The sequence below is a fragment of the Mus musculus genome, chromosome 1 (genome assembly GCF_000001635.26).
Source record: "Mus musculus strain C57BL/6J chromosome 1, GRCm38.p6 C57BL/6J".
Classification (NCBI taxonomy): domain Eukaryota; kingdom Metazoa; phylum Chordata; class Mammalia; order Rodentia; family Muridae; genus Mus; species Mus musculus.
Window position 1 is genome coordinate 105,916,901 of NC_000067.6, and position 15,118 is coordinate 105,932,018.

At 40.6% G+C, this 15,118-nt stretch overlaps 1 long non-coding RNA gene across 1 annotated transcript in view; it reads right to left on the reverse strand.

The window, feature by feature from the left end:
* The window catches only part of Gm41927, a 30,663-nt gene that overhangs the window by 13,272 nt on the left and 2,273 nt on the right, over window positions 1-15,118 (reverse strand). The gene's annotated exons all lie outside the window — the stretch shown is intronic.

The following is a 15,118-nucleotide window of genomic DNA, read 5'->3' on the forward strand; positions in this document are numbered from 1 at the left end:
GAGAAGAATCAGAATAAGAAAAAAAATAGAGTCCACTCTAGAGACAGTGCTTCGGAATACAACAGTCATGATAATAAATGGCCAATGCGTGAGACAGAAGCCAACTCAAGCATACTATCACTGCATGGCACCCAGAGAAGTGTGGGAAGTAGAAAGACAATGCTCATCACAGAGGCCTAGAAAGAAGTGGATTTAACAGTGAGACTTAAAAGGATCTGCTGTATTCATCATGGTTCACCAGCAAACCCCTAAATCTAATGGGCAGAGGGGGAAGAAAGAACAAACAACAATCCAACAAGAAAAACAGCCCATGAAATTACAAGAAATAATAAATGTCTCTCACCATCTTATCTTAAATGCAAACAATCTCAACTGACCAAAGAATAGATACAGACCAGCCTGGCATAGTGGCTCATGCCTTTAATCACAGCCCTTAGGAGGCAAAGGCAAGTGGATCTCTGTTAATTCAAGGCTAGCCTGGTCTGCAAAGTGAATAGTAAGACCCTAAAGGTCCTGCTGGAGGAGGAGGAAGAAGAGGCGGAGGAAGAGAAGGAGGAGGAAGAGGAGGAGGAGGGAAGAAGAAAAAGATGAAAGGGGAAAGGGAGGGGAGGAGGGGGAGAGGAGAGGAAGAGGAGGAAGAGGAGGAGGAGGAAGAGGAGGAGGAGGAAGAGGAGGAGGGAAGAAGAAAAAGATGAAAGGGGAAAGGGAGGGGAGGAGGGGGAGAGGAAAGGAAGAAGAGGAGGAGGAAAAGGAGGAGGAGGAGGAGGAGGAGGAGGAGGAGGAGACAGATTGACAGCCAAATTGAACTAGATCCAGTAAGCAATTCTCTCCAAGAAGTGCACAAGCTGGTGAAAACACCCAAAAATTGGCAGGCAAAGCTAGAAGTCAGCCTACCAAGAATGGTAGAACAAGTTTGTGTAGAAGTTACAGAGAAAGTTACTACATGTTAATGAAGGTAACAATTCAACAAGAAGATATAACAAGTGTAACCATAGACACTGAATATTGAGGCTTCTATTTCCCAAAAAGCATTAGCAGTGTAAAAAGTCAGAAAGAGTCTGACAATAATAGTGGGCTACTTCAACACTTCACCTTTGATTGGTCCTCTGAAAGTCAGCAAAGAAACCTCTGAGTTAAGCCACATCTTATCTAGCAGATCTAACAGATACTCTCCAGAAGATTTCATCTACTAGAAATTGGCTATATATTATTCCTAGCAACCCATGGAAGCTCCTCAAATATACAGCATTCTACATCACAAAGCAACCCTGAACAAGTAGAAAAGAACCAATTGTATCACATCAGATCACAAAGGACTAAAAGTAAGGGAAAAACCAGAGACAGTACACCAATATCTGAACGCTGAATGACACGCTCACGAAAGAGTACTGGGTCATTGAACAAATTAGGAGGAAATTGAAAAGTCCCTGGAATCAAATGAAACAAAAGTATCTCTTGCTAGAATCTGTGGGATATAGCTAAACCAGTCTAAGAAGAAAGTTGTAGTTATAAGTATTTAGAGTAAGAAGAAAAAGGGATTTCAAATAAATAATCTAATGATGCAGCTCCCTGTGTTAGGGAGAAAAGAAGCATGAACAGGCCACCCCCAACACCATGGGCCAAATAAACAAATGAAGGTCAGGACAAGAATAAACAAGGTAGAAATTATGCACAGAAAAAAAAGAGTAAGATTAAAAGTATCAATAATGGAGTTAACCCTTGAGTTAAATACGTTTCCTGAGCTTTGGTACAAATGAGGCATTAGTGTAGAGCTTATGACTCCAGGACTTACCTTATTTATATGAAGGCTTTTAAAGGGATCTTTAGTAAAATAATAACCCCCCTCTTTATTGTTTGATTTAAATTTAAGGCATGCCTCTCTCAAACATGTAATTAAAATTTGAAGCCAAAAAAAAAAACTCATAGAATTATTCAAAGTGGTGGATGGATTTTTTAAAAGATAAAAATGTTTGACAACTCCCAGCTAACAAAAAGAAAGAAAAAGACTCAGATAACAGTATTAAAAATTAAATGGGGTATCTCTACAGATTCCAATAAAATACTTTTAGATTTTATATTAAAAAAACTAAAAAAAATCTGGGGAAAATGGATAAATTTCTAGATTTATGTAACTGACTAAAATTCAGGCAAGAAGATATTAAAAACTTAGTGACCCATAACAAGGAACAGCCTTCAAGCAGTAATAAAATCTGCCCACAAAGGAGAGCTGGGAGCTGCTGAGTTCTACCGGACCCTAAGAAAAAACCTATTATCAATAAACTTCAAACTGTTCCACAAAATTGAAAGGAAAGGCACATGGCCACATGCGTTTTATGAAGCCATTATTGCAACGATTCAAAAAAACAGGTAAGGGCACAGCATGGAAAAAATAGACCAATATCTTTGACAAAGGTAGATGCAAATATTTTCAATAAAATTCTTGCAAGCTGTATTCAAAAACACAATAAGAAGAAAAACCATATACCTAGCACAGGGTGATTTCATCCTAGGGAGGCCAGGTAGGTTCAACAGACACAAATCATACATACATTTAATATGATATAATGTAATATAATAATATATAAATTATATATATATAACATAAGATTCCAAATAGTCAAATAATCCTAATCATATATAAAACAATACATATATACAATTTATATACAAAATTACATATTGTGATAATATAATATATAATAATCTATATGATTTATATACAAAGTATATATAAAATATATATGTATACATATACATACATACATACACACACACAACATAAGTAGACTTGAGGGTAGAAATCACATTGGCATCCCATAGTAGACTCAGAGAAGGACTTCGACAAACCTCAGCATCCCTTCATGATAATTGCATTGAGGAAATAAAAAATAGATGGAACATATCTCAACATAATGCAAATTATACACAGCAACTCTACAGTCAACATTGTGCCAAATGGGTAAAACTGAGACCATTTCCTCTGAAGTCAGAATAGATACACTGATGGCACACATACTGTTCATTTTCAATGCAGAGCTCAAAGTATTACCTAGAGCAAGAAGATAAGAAAACAAAAAACTGACACAGATAGGAAAGGAATATTCCTACTGGAGGATAACATGGTTCTATGCTTAAAGACCCTAATACTCCACCAGAAAAACTCTTAGAAATAATATATACTTTGATAAGTAGCCAAATACACAGCATAAAATTTTTACCTATTTTATATTTCAAAAGTAAATATACCAAGAAATAAATCAAGAAAACAATATCATCCACAATAGATCTTTTTAAGTATCTAGCAGTAAACCATAATAAAGGAGATAAACACATCCACAGTGAATATCTTGGGCACCGAAGAGGACACCAGACAATGAAAATCTTCCCATGCTTATTGATTAGCAGAATTGGTACAACAAAAGTGGCCAGGTTACTGAAAGTATTCTACAAGCATAATGCAAACTTCCTTGAAATGACAGTTGTATTCCTTACAGAACTAGAAAAAGATCAATCATAAAATTCATATAGATGCCAGCAGGATTCCAAATAGCCAGATCATCCTAAGCAGAAAGGATGATGTTGGAGGCATAACAATTTGAGATCTCAAATTGTACTAGAGAGTCACAGAAGCAAGCACAGCATCCTAAGGGCAGAAAACAATGTGCAAACAATGGAATAGAATTGAGGGCCCATCAATATACCCATATATCGATACAGGCACAGCCATCTGATCTTAACAAGGTGACAGAAACATACACTGTGAAAAAAGATAGTAGTTTTAACAAATAGTTCTGGGAAAGTTGATCTCCACCTGCATAAACATGAAATTACATCTATATCTCTCACCATATACAAAGTTCAGTATAAATGGATCAGAAAACTTATTATAGAATATGGGAGTTTGAAACTTCTAGAGGAAAATATAAGAACACTTCAAGATATAGGTATCATCAAGAGCTTTCTGAAAAAGACTTCAATAGCCCAGAAAATAATATTGAGAAGTGAAGATTGAGTGACACAGGGTAAAAGGGCATCTGCACCCCAAGGGAGACAACCACCATAGCGAGGACACAGACACTAGATAGGACGTCTGCTGCTCATCACACCAGGGATTGATATCTGCTATATATAAAGAACTGCAAAACTTAAACAGCAGAAAACCAATCCACAGGTCATCCAGACAAAAATGAGTTAATAGTTATCAGAAGAATAGATCTGTTAGGGAGACTGCAAACCAAAGTAGCCTTGGTGGAACTCAGTGTTCAGATGCCTCAGAAAACAGGAATCACAACTACCATATGGTCAAGTATACCACCCCTGCATATCCATTTGAAGAACTCTAAACTGACTTATGACGAAGATAACTCACACAGCATGTTTATTACTGCACTATTTGCAACCATGAAAAAAAATGAAAACAGCCTATATATGCATCATAGTTGAGTGGCTGAAGAGAATGTGGTACAACAGAATTTTATTCAGCCATTTAAAAGCTGAAATCATGACATTTGCAAGAGAATGGGGACAACTGAAGACATTTTATTATGTAAAATAATCAAGCTACAGAAATACAAATATCACATTTGCTGTCTCATATGATGATCTTGTCGTGTCTGTGTGTTTGAGTTTGTGTGTGTGTGTGTGTGTGTGTGTGTGTGTGTGTGTGTGTGTGTGTGGTGAAATTAGAAAAGTACCCACAAGATAGAAGGAGGGATCTGTCTTAAGGGAAGAGAGAAAGAAGGAGGAGGGGGAGGAGGAGGAGGAAGAGGAGGAGGAGGAGGAGGAGGAGGGGGAGGAGGGGGAGGAGGAGGATTAGATTACACTTGTCATGGAAGCAGAAGAAAGGACCTCTTTGGGGAGAAAGGGAATGATAACTGTTCACGTGATGGGAATGGAAGTGGGGGAGGAGGATGAATATGAACAAAATATAATAATATCTAGTTATAAGTCATTATGACACTCATACTTTATATACTCACTTAAAATTAAATTTTAAATTAAATTTTTAATGCCTTTAAAAATGAGCAATTGACACATAGACATGCTCACAGGGAGATCTCTGTTTGCCACAGCTAAGGAACTAGCAGAAACTAGATAAGCTGCTTAGAACAGACACTTCCCTGTTAACCTTCAGGGGAAGCACTGTGCTGTGACCTTTCGATTTTAGACTTGTGACTTCCAGAGCTGTGAAATGGGTTCCTGTTATCCTAAACCATTTGGCTTGTGATCAGTCCTTTAACATAACGATGAACATAGCCGCTGAACACTAACACGCAAGCCTGAGCTGGTGAGCAGGTCCAACTTCATACCCATAGATGGACTGAAACAGTGGTCCCTACTCATTCAGTGTGAGTGCAGTGTGTGTGTGTGTGTGTGTGTGTGTGTGTGTGTGTGTGTGTGTGTGTAGAAAGGTTAATCCAGAGTCACCTGCCACACAGGAAGCCTGCTGCTGGGCACAGTTGTCCATTTTTATACTCATGACACACCATCATATAAGTAACCCATAACATTGGATGTATCGGGGAGGTAGTATCATTTATTCCCTTTAATGCAGTGAGGAGATTAATCATTTATTACATCAAACAATTGAAAACCTCTCAGAAAGCATTCTCATCATCCTGAGACTTGGCAATGGAAGGTTTGTGTCCCACAGTCTGAAATTCTTGAATCTTTTTCATCTTTGGCAAAGGAAACATCATGCATTTTAAGCAAGGTGTTTGTGTTTTTTATTTTCTTAAAATCCTCATTTGTTCAAGAAAGCCCTAAGAAACCAGCTGAATTCTGGGAATACAAGACAAACCTCAGTGTCAGAATTCTTGGACTTCCTTGTGGAGTTGAAACTGAGTGAATTACCTGCTGGTTACCATTGCTCAATTTCTAACTCATTAGTCATACTTAACAGCTCCTCTTTCATTTCCACCAAGGACCTCAGAGTGGTTTGCAAAGGAAATTGTAACTTCACAATGAGCTACAGGAAGATTTACTATATTTACAACCAAGTAGGGCAAAAAAAAAAAAAAACAGAAACAGACACATGGCCTAGGTGTCTACCCAGGTTGGTTGGATACCTGATATATTGCTGGTCCTCACCAGCTAGGCCTGAACAACCAAACTACAGTTGCTTGAAGGAATTTCTGGCCAGGTATTACTCCCCCGAGACTATGCCACAAACACTGGTAAAGTCACCTGCTGTTTTCACTGCTCAGGTTTGAGGCAGAGCATATGCCACTGTTGCTAGGCCACCACATCTCCTGTCTGTCAGCACAAGGCCAAGGTGACATTGTAACGTGTGGCTACTGGCTGCCGAGGTGAGGTGAATGTCATTTAAACCCTGGAGATGGTTCCTGCTGTTGGGCTGTGTGAGTCATCATGTTTCCCAAGGACAATGGACATCTGCTCCCAGCAAGGCTAAGAAACCAAACTAATCCAACAGCAAGAGGATTTCTTGAAACTATCAAAACAAAAATGGCACCCTGGCTGTTGCCTCTGAAGGATTTAAGTCACACTTCTGGGAACATCTCAGAGGAGGGGTCAGATGGACAGTAGGAATGAAAGGATGAAGACGCATGCAGTGGTGCTGTCTTCTGCTGTCATGGACATTGCAGTCATGAGCACAAAGCTGTGACTGCTTTCACAAGACCAGAAAATCAAAGAGAGGGCTCGAAGGAAAGAAGGAGGCTGGTGGAAGTGGAAGATAATGAGAGAGAATAGAATATATACTAAGTGTGCCATAGGTAAATATAATCACAATGAATGGAATACAAATACAATACTGCCAATACATTTAAATATATGTTTATAAATAAAAAGGTCTCTCCCCTACGTCTCCCTGATCAACGTATTCCCCTCACTGCTTCCCATGTCCATGTTGGGATGCTGATGAGTCTAAGGAGATTACCTTGCCTCCTGCTCATTCATCAATATTCTTCTTATTTTCCACTATTCCGGTCACAGAGAAAGACCAGGTTACATCAGTTTTGAAAAATGTCTCCTGTTACCTAGAGAACGTATTTCATATAGAAGCATCCTCCAATCTATTCTTTTCCTAGTTTTTAAAAGTGATGACAAGAGAGAGCCAAGAATGACCTCTACCATGCAGCTCTACTTTATAAAATTGTATGTAAATTATGGAATTGGTGAGTAGTAAGGAATAAAAGAAGTTTTCATACAAAGGAAGAAGAGATGTTCCCAGAAGAGCTAAAATGATAGAAGTCCCAACAAAATCAGATATCTAAGGCTTGGAATTTTAAACACATGAACTGGACACCCTTCCAGAGGTGGGTTTTCTTGTATATTTGAGTGTTATATTGTTGCAAATACTCTAAAGGATGGAAGCAATACAACTTTAAAATAGTGAGGGATGGCAAATGCCATTTGGTAGAGTGCTCGCCTATCATGCACAAAGCCCTGGCTTCAATCCTAGCATGACACAAAGCCAGGTATGATGGCACATACCTATAATCCCAGTACTGGGAGGTGTAGGAGGTGGGTCTGATGCTAAGGTCCTGTTCCCCAGTTGGTTCTTGATCGATCAATAAAAATGCCAGAGGCCAATTGCTAGGCAGAAGGAAAGAGGACTTCTGGGTCCCTGCAGGCAGGTGAAGAGATGCAGAAACAGAAAGAGGGATTTTCCCCATGCTTTGGAGGGAGACTCAGGACCAGCCTCAGATAGGAGATTAGAACTGCAACTATGCAGAGGGCAGTTTTGAGTTGTTGAACAAGGAGAGGGTAACTAAGTTAAGGGCAAATTAAGAGGTGCTGAGCTCAGAGTATTAGAAAGAGCACACTAGCTGGAGGAGTTTAGAAGCGCCCAGCAATTGAGTCAATAAGACAGGTTGAAATTGAGCTGTGTGTGTGTCCAAGGTTTTCATCTGTGAATCTAATATTCTCTGGGCAGGGGCTGATGGCATGGTTCTCCTGGAGCTTAAAGCAGGGTAGCAAAAACTACATGCTACAGGGAGGTAAAGTGGGGAAGAATAGTTCAAGGTCATTGTCAGAAACAACTAGTTCAAAGCCAGCTTGGTTGCTATAATAGTTGGCTTTAATGTCAACTTACCACCGATCATCTAAATAGAGTGACTTGGCTCCGATCCACTTGACTGATAAGGCTAGAGTCACCCCTAGTGTTGGTGACACAGAACTCTGGTAGCAGCCTAGTTAAAAGGTCATGTCAGAAGGAATACCATCTCACCCTACACTCTCTTGCCTCCCCTCTTATTGCTGCTCCTGGTCCCTTGGCTGACATCAGAAACAGCATTTCTGGGCTTCTGTCACACAAGGAAGACCAGTGGGAACCTTGTATGTTTGGTATTCAGATTGGGACTGCCGAGGTTCCTACCCTTGTGGACTGAGCAACTACTGTGTTGTCAACTCCTCAGTGAGAGGCAGTGATTCTGGGACCACTCTAGCCTCAAGGACCTAGCAACTACATGGGTCTCAGCCTCTTGAGAGTTATTTAGCTGTTGTTACTATTTTACCCTAAATTCACACACACACACACACACACACACACACACACACACACACACACACACACACTCCCACGCATATTTGCACACACAGTCATCTGATTGGTTCTGTTTTCCAGAGAACCCTGACAAGTCCATCTCAATGAGACGCTGCCCCAAAGTTTCCCTGAAAGTCAACTATTTCTTCACTGTTTCCCATAAGTCTCATTTTAAATGTAGGGGATGTGCTGTACATAATTGTGCAGACAGACTTTCACTTTCACACTATCTGAAGTCCCAGAGCATTAGTGCTACTGTGCATTCCAGACCCATCCATGTTTGCTGACTCGTCATGCTCAGCACAGTAGAAACACTATCGCTCACTTGCCTTCATTTCCTGGTACAAATACCAACAGGAAGGATTTCCCTGTGAGAGTTGTGTTCTGGTGTTTGAGTATTACTTAGGAAAATTCCTAGCCTCATAATGATTGGCCTGGTGAGAATTTGTCTTATTTGCTCTCTGTGAGTTGAAATGAGTTTTCGTTGGAAAATTTCATAATAGCTCTGGAGGTCACAGGGAGCATGAGGCTGTTGCAGAACCAAGGCTGCTGACCCAGTGGCTGGCACTGAGTGTGCTCAGGCCACTCTTCATCAACAGAGGAGTGTTTTAAAGTCACATTCAGTAAAGGAGAGTTGTCTGAGACAATCCAAAAACAGCTTACAAATGGCTAAGAAAGCCATTTTTTACCTTCAGTGACTTTTTTTTCTGTTGTCATACAGTGTTTTATGAAAATAAAAAGTAAAGTGTTTGCTATTTTAATATATCTGTGACTCATCAGAAAACTACTTCCTGGGCTCTCAGTTTGACTTAGAGTCACACAGATTCAATGAATGTTTGCCAAATTGAAGAAAATGATTCTTTTATGTGACTTCAATACACTTTTCCATTTCACAGTAGAAAGACAGCACAAACAGGTAATAACCTGTTGTCATAAACAGAAAGATTCCTGTATTAGCTGTCATTGCAAAATAGCTTAGACTCTAGATTGGTGAGCTGACGGTCAAAGGCATTGATGTGTTTCAATACAGAAAGATATTTATAATGATTTATAATGGCATCATGATCTTCCTCCCGACCCTTCCCCCCTCCCTGTGTGCTCACACACATGTGGTTGCACAGGGATCACCCTGGAGTGTCATTTTTTTCAGGGCTCCACAGTTCTCCATTTCCCTAGTGCTGGGATTTTAAGGTGCAAGGCACACACTTGGCTTTTTATCAAATGTAAGTTCCAGTGAACTCAGTTCCTCAAGCCACATGACAAGCACTTACTGACTGAGCTACCTTGCTTGCGTTCATAGTAGCATTAATTACAATTGCAAAGGAAAGAAACTACTCTTGGAATTAATAATGTACTTGATCCACTCAATCTGTTGTGCAATCATAATTCATATTCACAAAGACATTGGATTTACATAGCATATAACATGAGGCATTTTATACTTTAAAGGGAAGTATTATATACAATTAAATACTTTAAAAGGAAGTACTATATATAATGTGCTGTCTATATGTATATATTCAACATCACAGTTTAAAAGTTACGGACATGGGCTAGGGAGATGGCTCAGTGGTAAAGTGCTTGCAGTACAGGCATGAGAACCAGAGTTCAGATCCTCAGCACTCATGCAGAATCCAGGCTTTGTGGCATGTGTTTGTAAGCCCTGTGTTGGGAAATAGAGACAGAAAGATCTCCAGGAATTGCAGGCCAGCCAGATGAGCCAAAACAACAAACAGGTTCAGTGATACACCCTGTCTGAAGAAGACACTTAATATCAACAACCTCTGGCCTTCGCATGTCCAAATACAACACACACACACACACACACACACACACACACACACACACACACACAGGGACACACACGGACAATGAATGCACATGCTTATACATCCATGAGCACACACATGCATATACACGTGTGCACACACAGTTTTTTTTTAACATTTAAGTTTGGTTAGTTTTAAGTGTCAGCACAGTCTAGCATTCCCTGAGAAAGGAGTCTCAACTGAGGAATTACCTAGATGAGACTGGCCTGTGGGAATGTCTTTAGGGGGTCATTTTGTATGTTAGTTGGTGCAGGAGAGCTCAGTCCACTGTGTGTGCATGTGTGTGGGGTTACATCTTTAGGCAAGGGCTCCACGATTATATGAGAAAACAAGTTAAGTAAAATCCAGCCTGAATGCTAACAAGCAGCATTCTCCATGGTTTCTGCTGAACTTTGACAGTGAGTTCCCTAGCAGAGGTAATGTTAGACACAAAGGCCTGCCTTCAGGTTCCTGTCCTGAGTTCCTGCCCTGACTTCAGTCAATGATGGAGTTGTAAACCAAACCCTTCCCCCGCCTTTTTATCTGTTTAGTTGCTTTTGATTAGAGTATGTTATCACAGCAATAGGAAGGACAACAAGATAGTTATGAATCCAAGCCTACAATCCTAGTACTAAAAGCCTGAGGCAGGGGGATTGCTGCAAGTTTGGAGCATTTGCTAGAACACATATCTCATGGAAACACTGAGCCTTATTGTTTAAGCTCAGAATTTAAAGCTAGATTTCAAACATCAGAGAATCCTAGATCTCCTGGGGCACAAAAATGGGGAGCCAGAAACACACTTGGCTGATTTAGAGTTATTTTGCTGTATTCTCCAAAGCAAGGAAGGTAATGCTGTGAATAGCAAGGTTCAGATTTTTTGTTTTGCCTACAAAAATATAAAACACTTGGAAATTAAAACACACAAAGAATTAGTGGGACTCTCCATCTGTTTTTTAATAACCACTATTTTTCTGGATATAAAATAATGTATGACTATAAATAATGTAGGAAATTAAGCACAGTACAAACTCTGCTGTAACTCTGCCATATAACCCCACCCACCACTAAGGGAGGGGAACCTGCAGTCTCCCTGGCAGAGAATCTTGGTAATGCAGTCTCTGCTTTGTAATCCTGGTTTGGTAATACAAGCCAGGTGCTGGGTTCTGCAGGCTGGCTCTCACTCCCCATTCCTGTCACTCAGTTTGGGCATTGTGTAAGGGACCAACTGTAATCAACACGTCAACGAATAGGGATGGCTCAGTCCCTACAAAACTTCATTTATATCTGGGTATGGTGGCATGAACTTTTAATCCTAGCACTCACTCGGGAGACAGGGTTAAGTTGATCTTTGTGAGTTCTAGGCCAGATTGGTCTACATTTCATATCCTGATCAGGGCAACAAAGTGAGGCCAGGTCTCACACATTCTCTCTCTCTCTCTCTCTCTCTCTCTCTCTCTCTCTCTCTCTCTCTCTGTGTGTGTGTGTGTGTGTGTGTGTGTGTGTGTGTGTTTGTGTGTGTCTACTACCTTCCCAACTCTCCTTCCCATGCCCTAAATAAACTCTATTCTATACTATACCTGTCCTGTGTCTGGTACCTCAGGGGGAAGGGATGCCTCGGCATGAACCTGTCAAGACACCCCTCATCATACCTTGCTCTACAAAACATATATTTGGTTTTGTTTTGTTCTGTTCTGTTCTTTTTACAAAATACAACATTTGGTGCTGTGACTCTGATTTACAAACTCGCAGGTTCACATTTCCACTGCTGTATGGAGTTTTCAGCCATTGGGTTGCTCTCTCCATCCAAACACCAGCAAATTGGTAAGCTTCCCATATCCACAGTCTTGTTTTAGGACGTCTACCCTTGAGTGAGCTTGCTCTCTCTCCCTCACGCTGATGGAAAATCCTAGGCCTAAGCAAATCAATTAGGCTCTGGCCCCACAGCTTGGGTGCTGGTCCTGCCCCCTCAGATTGCTATGTGATGACCTGGTAAATCTAGCCCAGCTGCTAGGTATTAACTATTAATTTATCCTTGGGAAAGCAATAATATCATAACCTCTACTCTCACCCATTGGGTGTCTTACATTTGTCCAGGCTCCCAACTGAGATGCCTCCATCCTCACTCAAAGGGAATGTCAGGGAATGTCTTCACCGCTACTTGCAGGCTCCCTACTGGGATGCCTCCATCCTCACTCAAAGGGAATGTCTTTAATGCTACTTGCAGGCTCCCTACTAGGATGCCTCCTGATCTTAAAGGCTTCTGAATTCACAGGCTAAATCTGGCCCCAATACCACTAAATAACAACACTAAATGACTGCTTAATTCTACTTTAAAAACAAAACAAAACAACAAAAAACAAAAAGACAAACAAAAACACCCCACTTCCAACTCTAGCCAATGGAAAGATTTCTATGTAGGCTTCTCCCCACCTTTGCTCCCAACCACTTTATTCCTGGGCTCTTTGATTTATGCCCCTCCTCTTGCTCTCTCACTTCCTGTCCAACTGGACCCCACTAAGCACGACTTGCTGCACTAGAATGGAATTGCTGGGATGCAGGCAGTCCTAAGCATAGCTACAGGCTCCCACACTGTTCCTGATAGGCTCCTGCTGCTGCTGCTCCTGCTGCTGCTGCCTCTCGATTGCCCGCTCTCCACTGCTGCCTGGTACCCTGCATTGCCAAACCCCTGCCTCCAGTTGTTTGCTCCATTGGACATCTTTTTTTTTTTAATTTATTTATTTATTACATCTAAGTACACTGTAGCTGTCTTCAGATGCACCAGACAAGGGTGTCAGATCTCATTACAGATGGTTGTGAGCCACCATGTGGTTGCTGGGATTTGAACTCAGGACCTTCAGAAGACCAGTCGGTGCTCTTAGCCACTGAGCCATCTCTCTAGCCCCTCCATTGGACATCTTACATTTCTACTTCCTGAGACATTTTTCTTCCACTGCAGCCCACACTTCCATGATCCCACAGCCACCAGCCACCACCGCTACTGCCAGCTGTATGCTCTTAAATCCCTGTGCATCACTTAGACCCACCATAGTGACAGCGGCTGCCAATGATGACACAGAGAGATCTCCCATTCCATTCTAAGGTGTAACAAACATGTGACTTTTCTCCACAGGTATCGCTAGTGCTTCAGCGCCATCTTAGATAAGGGTAGTCACATGGCTGCCTATAGCTTCAGAGCCATATTGATTAAATGCAGACCCATGACTGTCTGTCATCTCTGTTATGGGCAATTCCCACGCCACTGCCTTCTTACCTTAGAACAGCCTGACTTAAGTACTCCAAAGACAAAGACGCTTTTAAATTAAGATAAGGTTTTCATATGATTTCTATCCTGCCTTGATAAATACTGGTTTTAATATTAATTTAAAGATTTACAACAGTAGAAAGGCTAAAGTACAGGCAGTAGCCTTACAGGTATGCTTAGCTTTGCTTTTGTTATTGTCGTTACTGCTATTAAGTTACAATATACTCTCTTTGTTTACCAGACACATCCAGAACAAATAATTAAAAACAAACACAGATTGTTTGATTCAGGTATGTTTAATAGACAAGCTCTTGTCAGAATCTGCTAAAATAAATGTTAAATGTTTATGCTTACTCTGATAGACAGAGACTCCCAAATCCTGACAGTAACAACCCCCCCCCCCCCAAGGTCTCCAGGAAGCTCTGGGCACAGGAACAACACTGCCTAGATTGGACTATGATAGCCACTGAAAAACACTGCTCCATTGCCTTGCCCACTGCCAGGGCTTGGCCTAAACTGTGGACAGAGGATACTCAAAGAATTAAATGTCTCATATTGCTGAAGACAAGATGAGTCATTTCTCCCATGTTCTTATTCCACAGGAAAAGGCCTCTCATCTTCTGAGCCTGATGGCCATACTGACTCTGCCCAACTTGCCACAGAAACCACAGGGACCTGGGAACTGTGTAGGTAGTAGAGTATAGACCAACCTCTGTCATTTTTATTAACACATGACATCTAGATTATAATTTGTTCTTCCCAGATTTCTGATTACATTGACAGCTAAGCTAACTACAGCTTGACAGCTAGAAAACAGACCTTACTCTAAGGTAACTCACCATCACATTCGCTTATTAGTTAATTTGTTAACTAGTTAAGACTATCAGATCTCTTAGCAAAATAAAAGATCGGCTGGCCTTGCTCACACGCTTCATGATAAAGGACACACAATTTCAGTTGTTACACATCTGTAATTCACAGATGTAACCTTCTGTTACTTCCTTAACTAAACGCAGTCTCCAGTGACTCAATGCTTCATATTTCCTCCCTTTGCTATGCCATTGTCCTAACATTAACCAATAGAGTTCTTATAAATAAGCCCAGCTCTAATAAAACACTCCACTAAATAATCCAACTTTTATAATCACAAGTACAAATTTTAAGTTTTCTTTGATTATCTTTTTTTTTTTTTTTCAATTTTTTCAAGACAGGGTTTCTCTGTATAGCCCTGACTGTCCTGGACCTCACTTTGTAGACCAGTTTGACTTCGAACTCAGAAATCTGCCTGCCTCTGCTTCCCAAGTGTTGGGAATAAAGGTGTGTGCAACCACCGCCCGGCCTTGATTGTCTTTTAACTGTAGACTTAAAGTATTTCTCATGCTAAAGCTAAACTATCAGATATCATACTTCAAAAACTAAGTTTCCTTTGGTTGTCTTATAACTATAGACTTATAAGGTATTCCTCATGCTAAACTATATGATCAACTACCATAATCACAAGGTTAAGGTTTAGTGTTTCCTTTGTCTTTTAAATGTAAACTT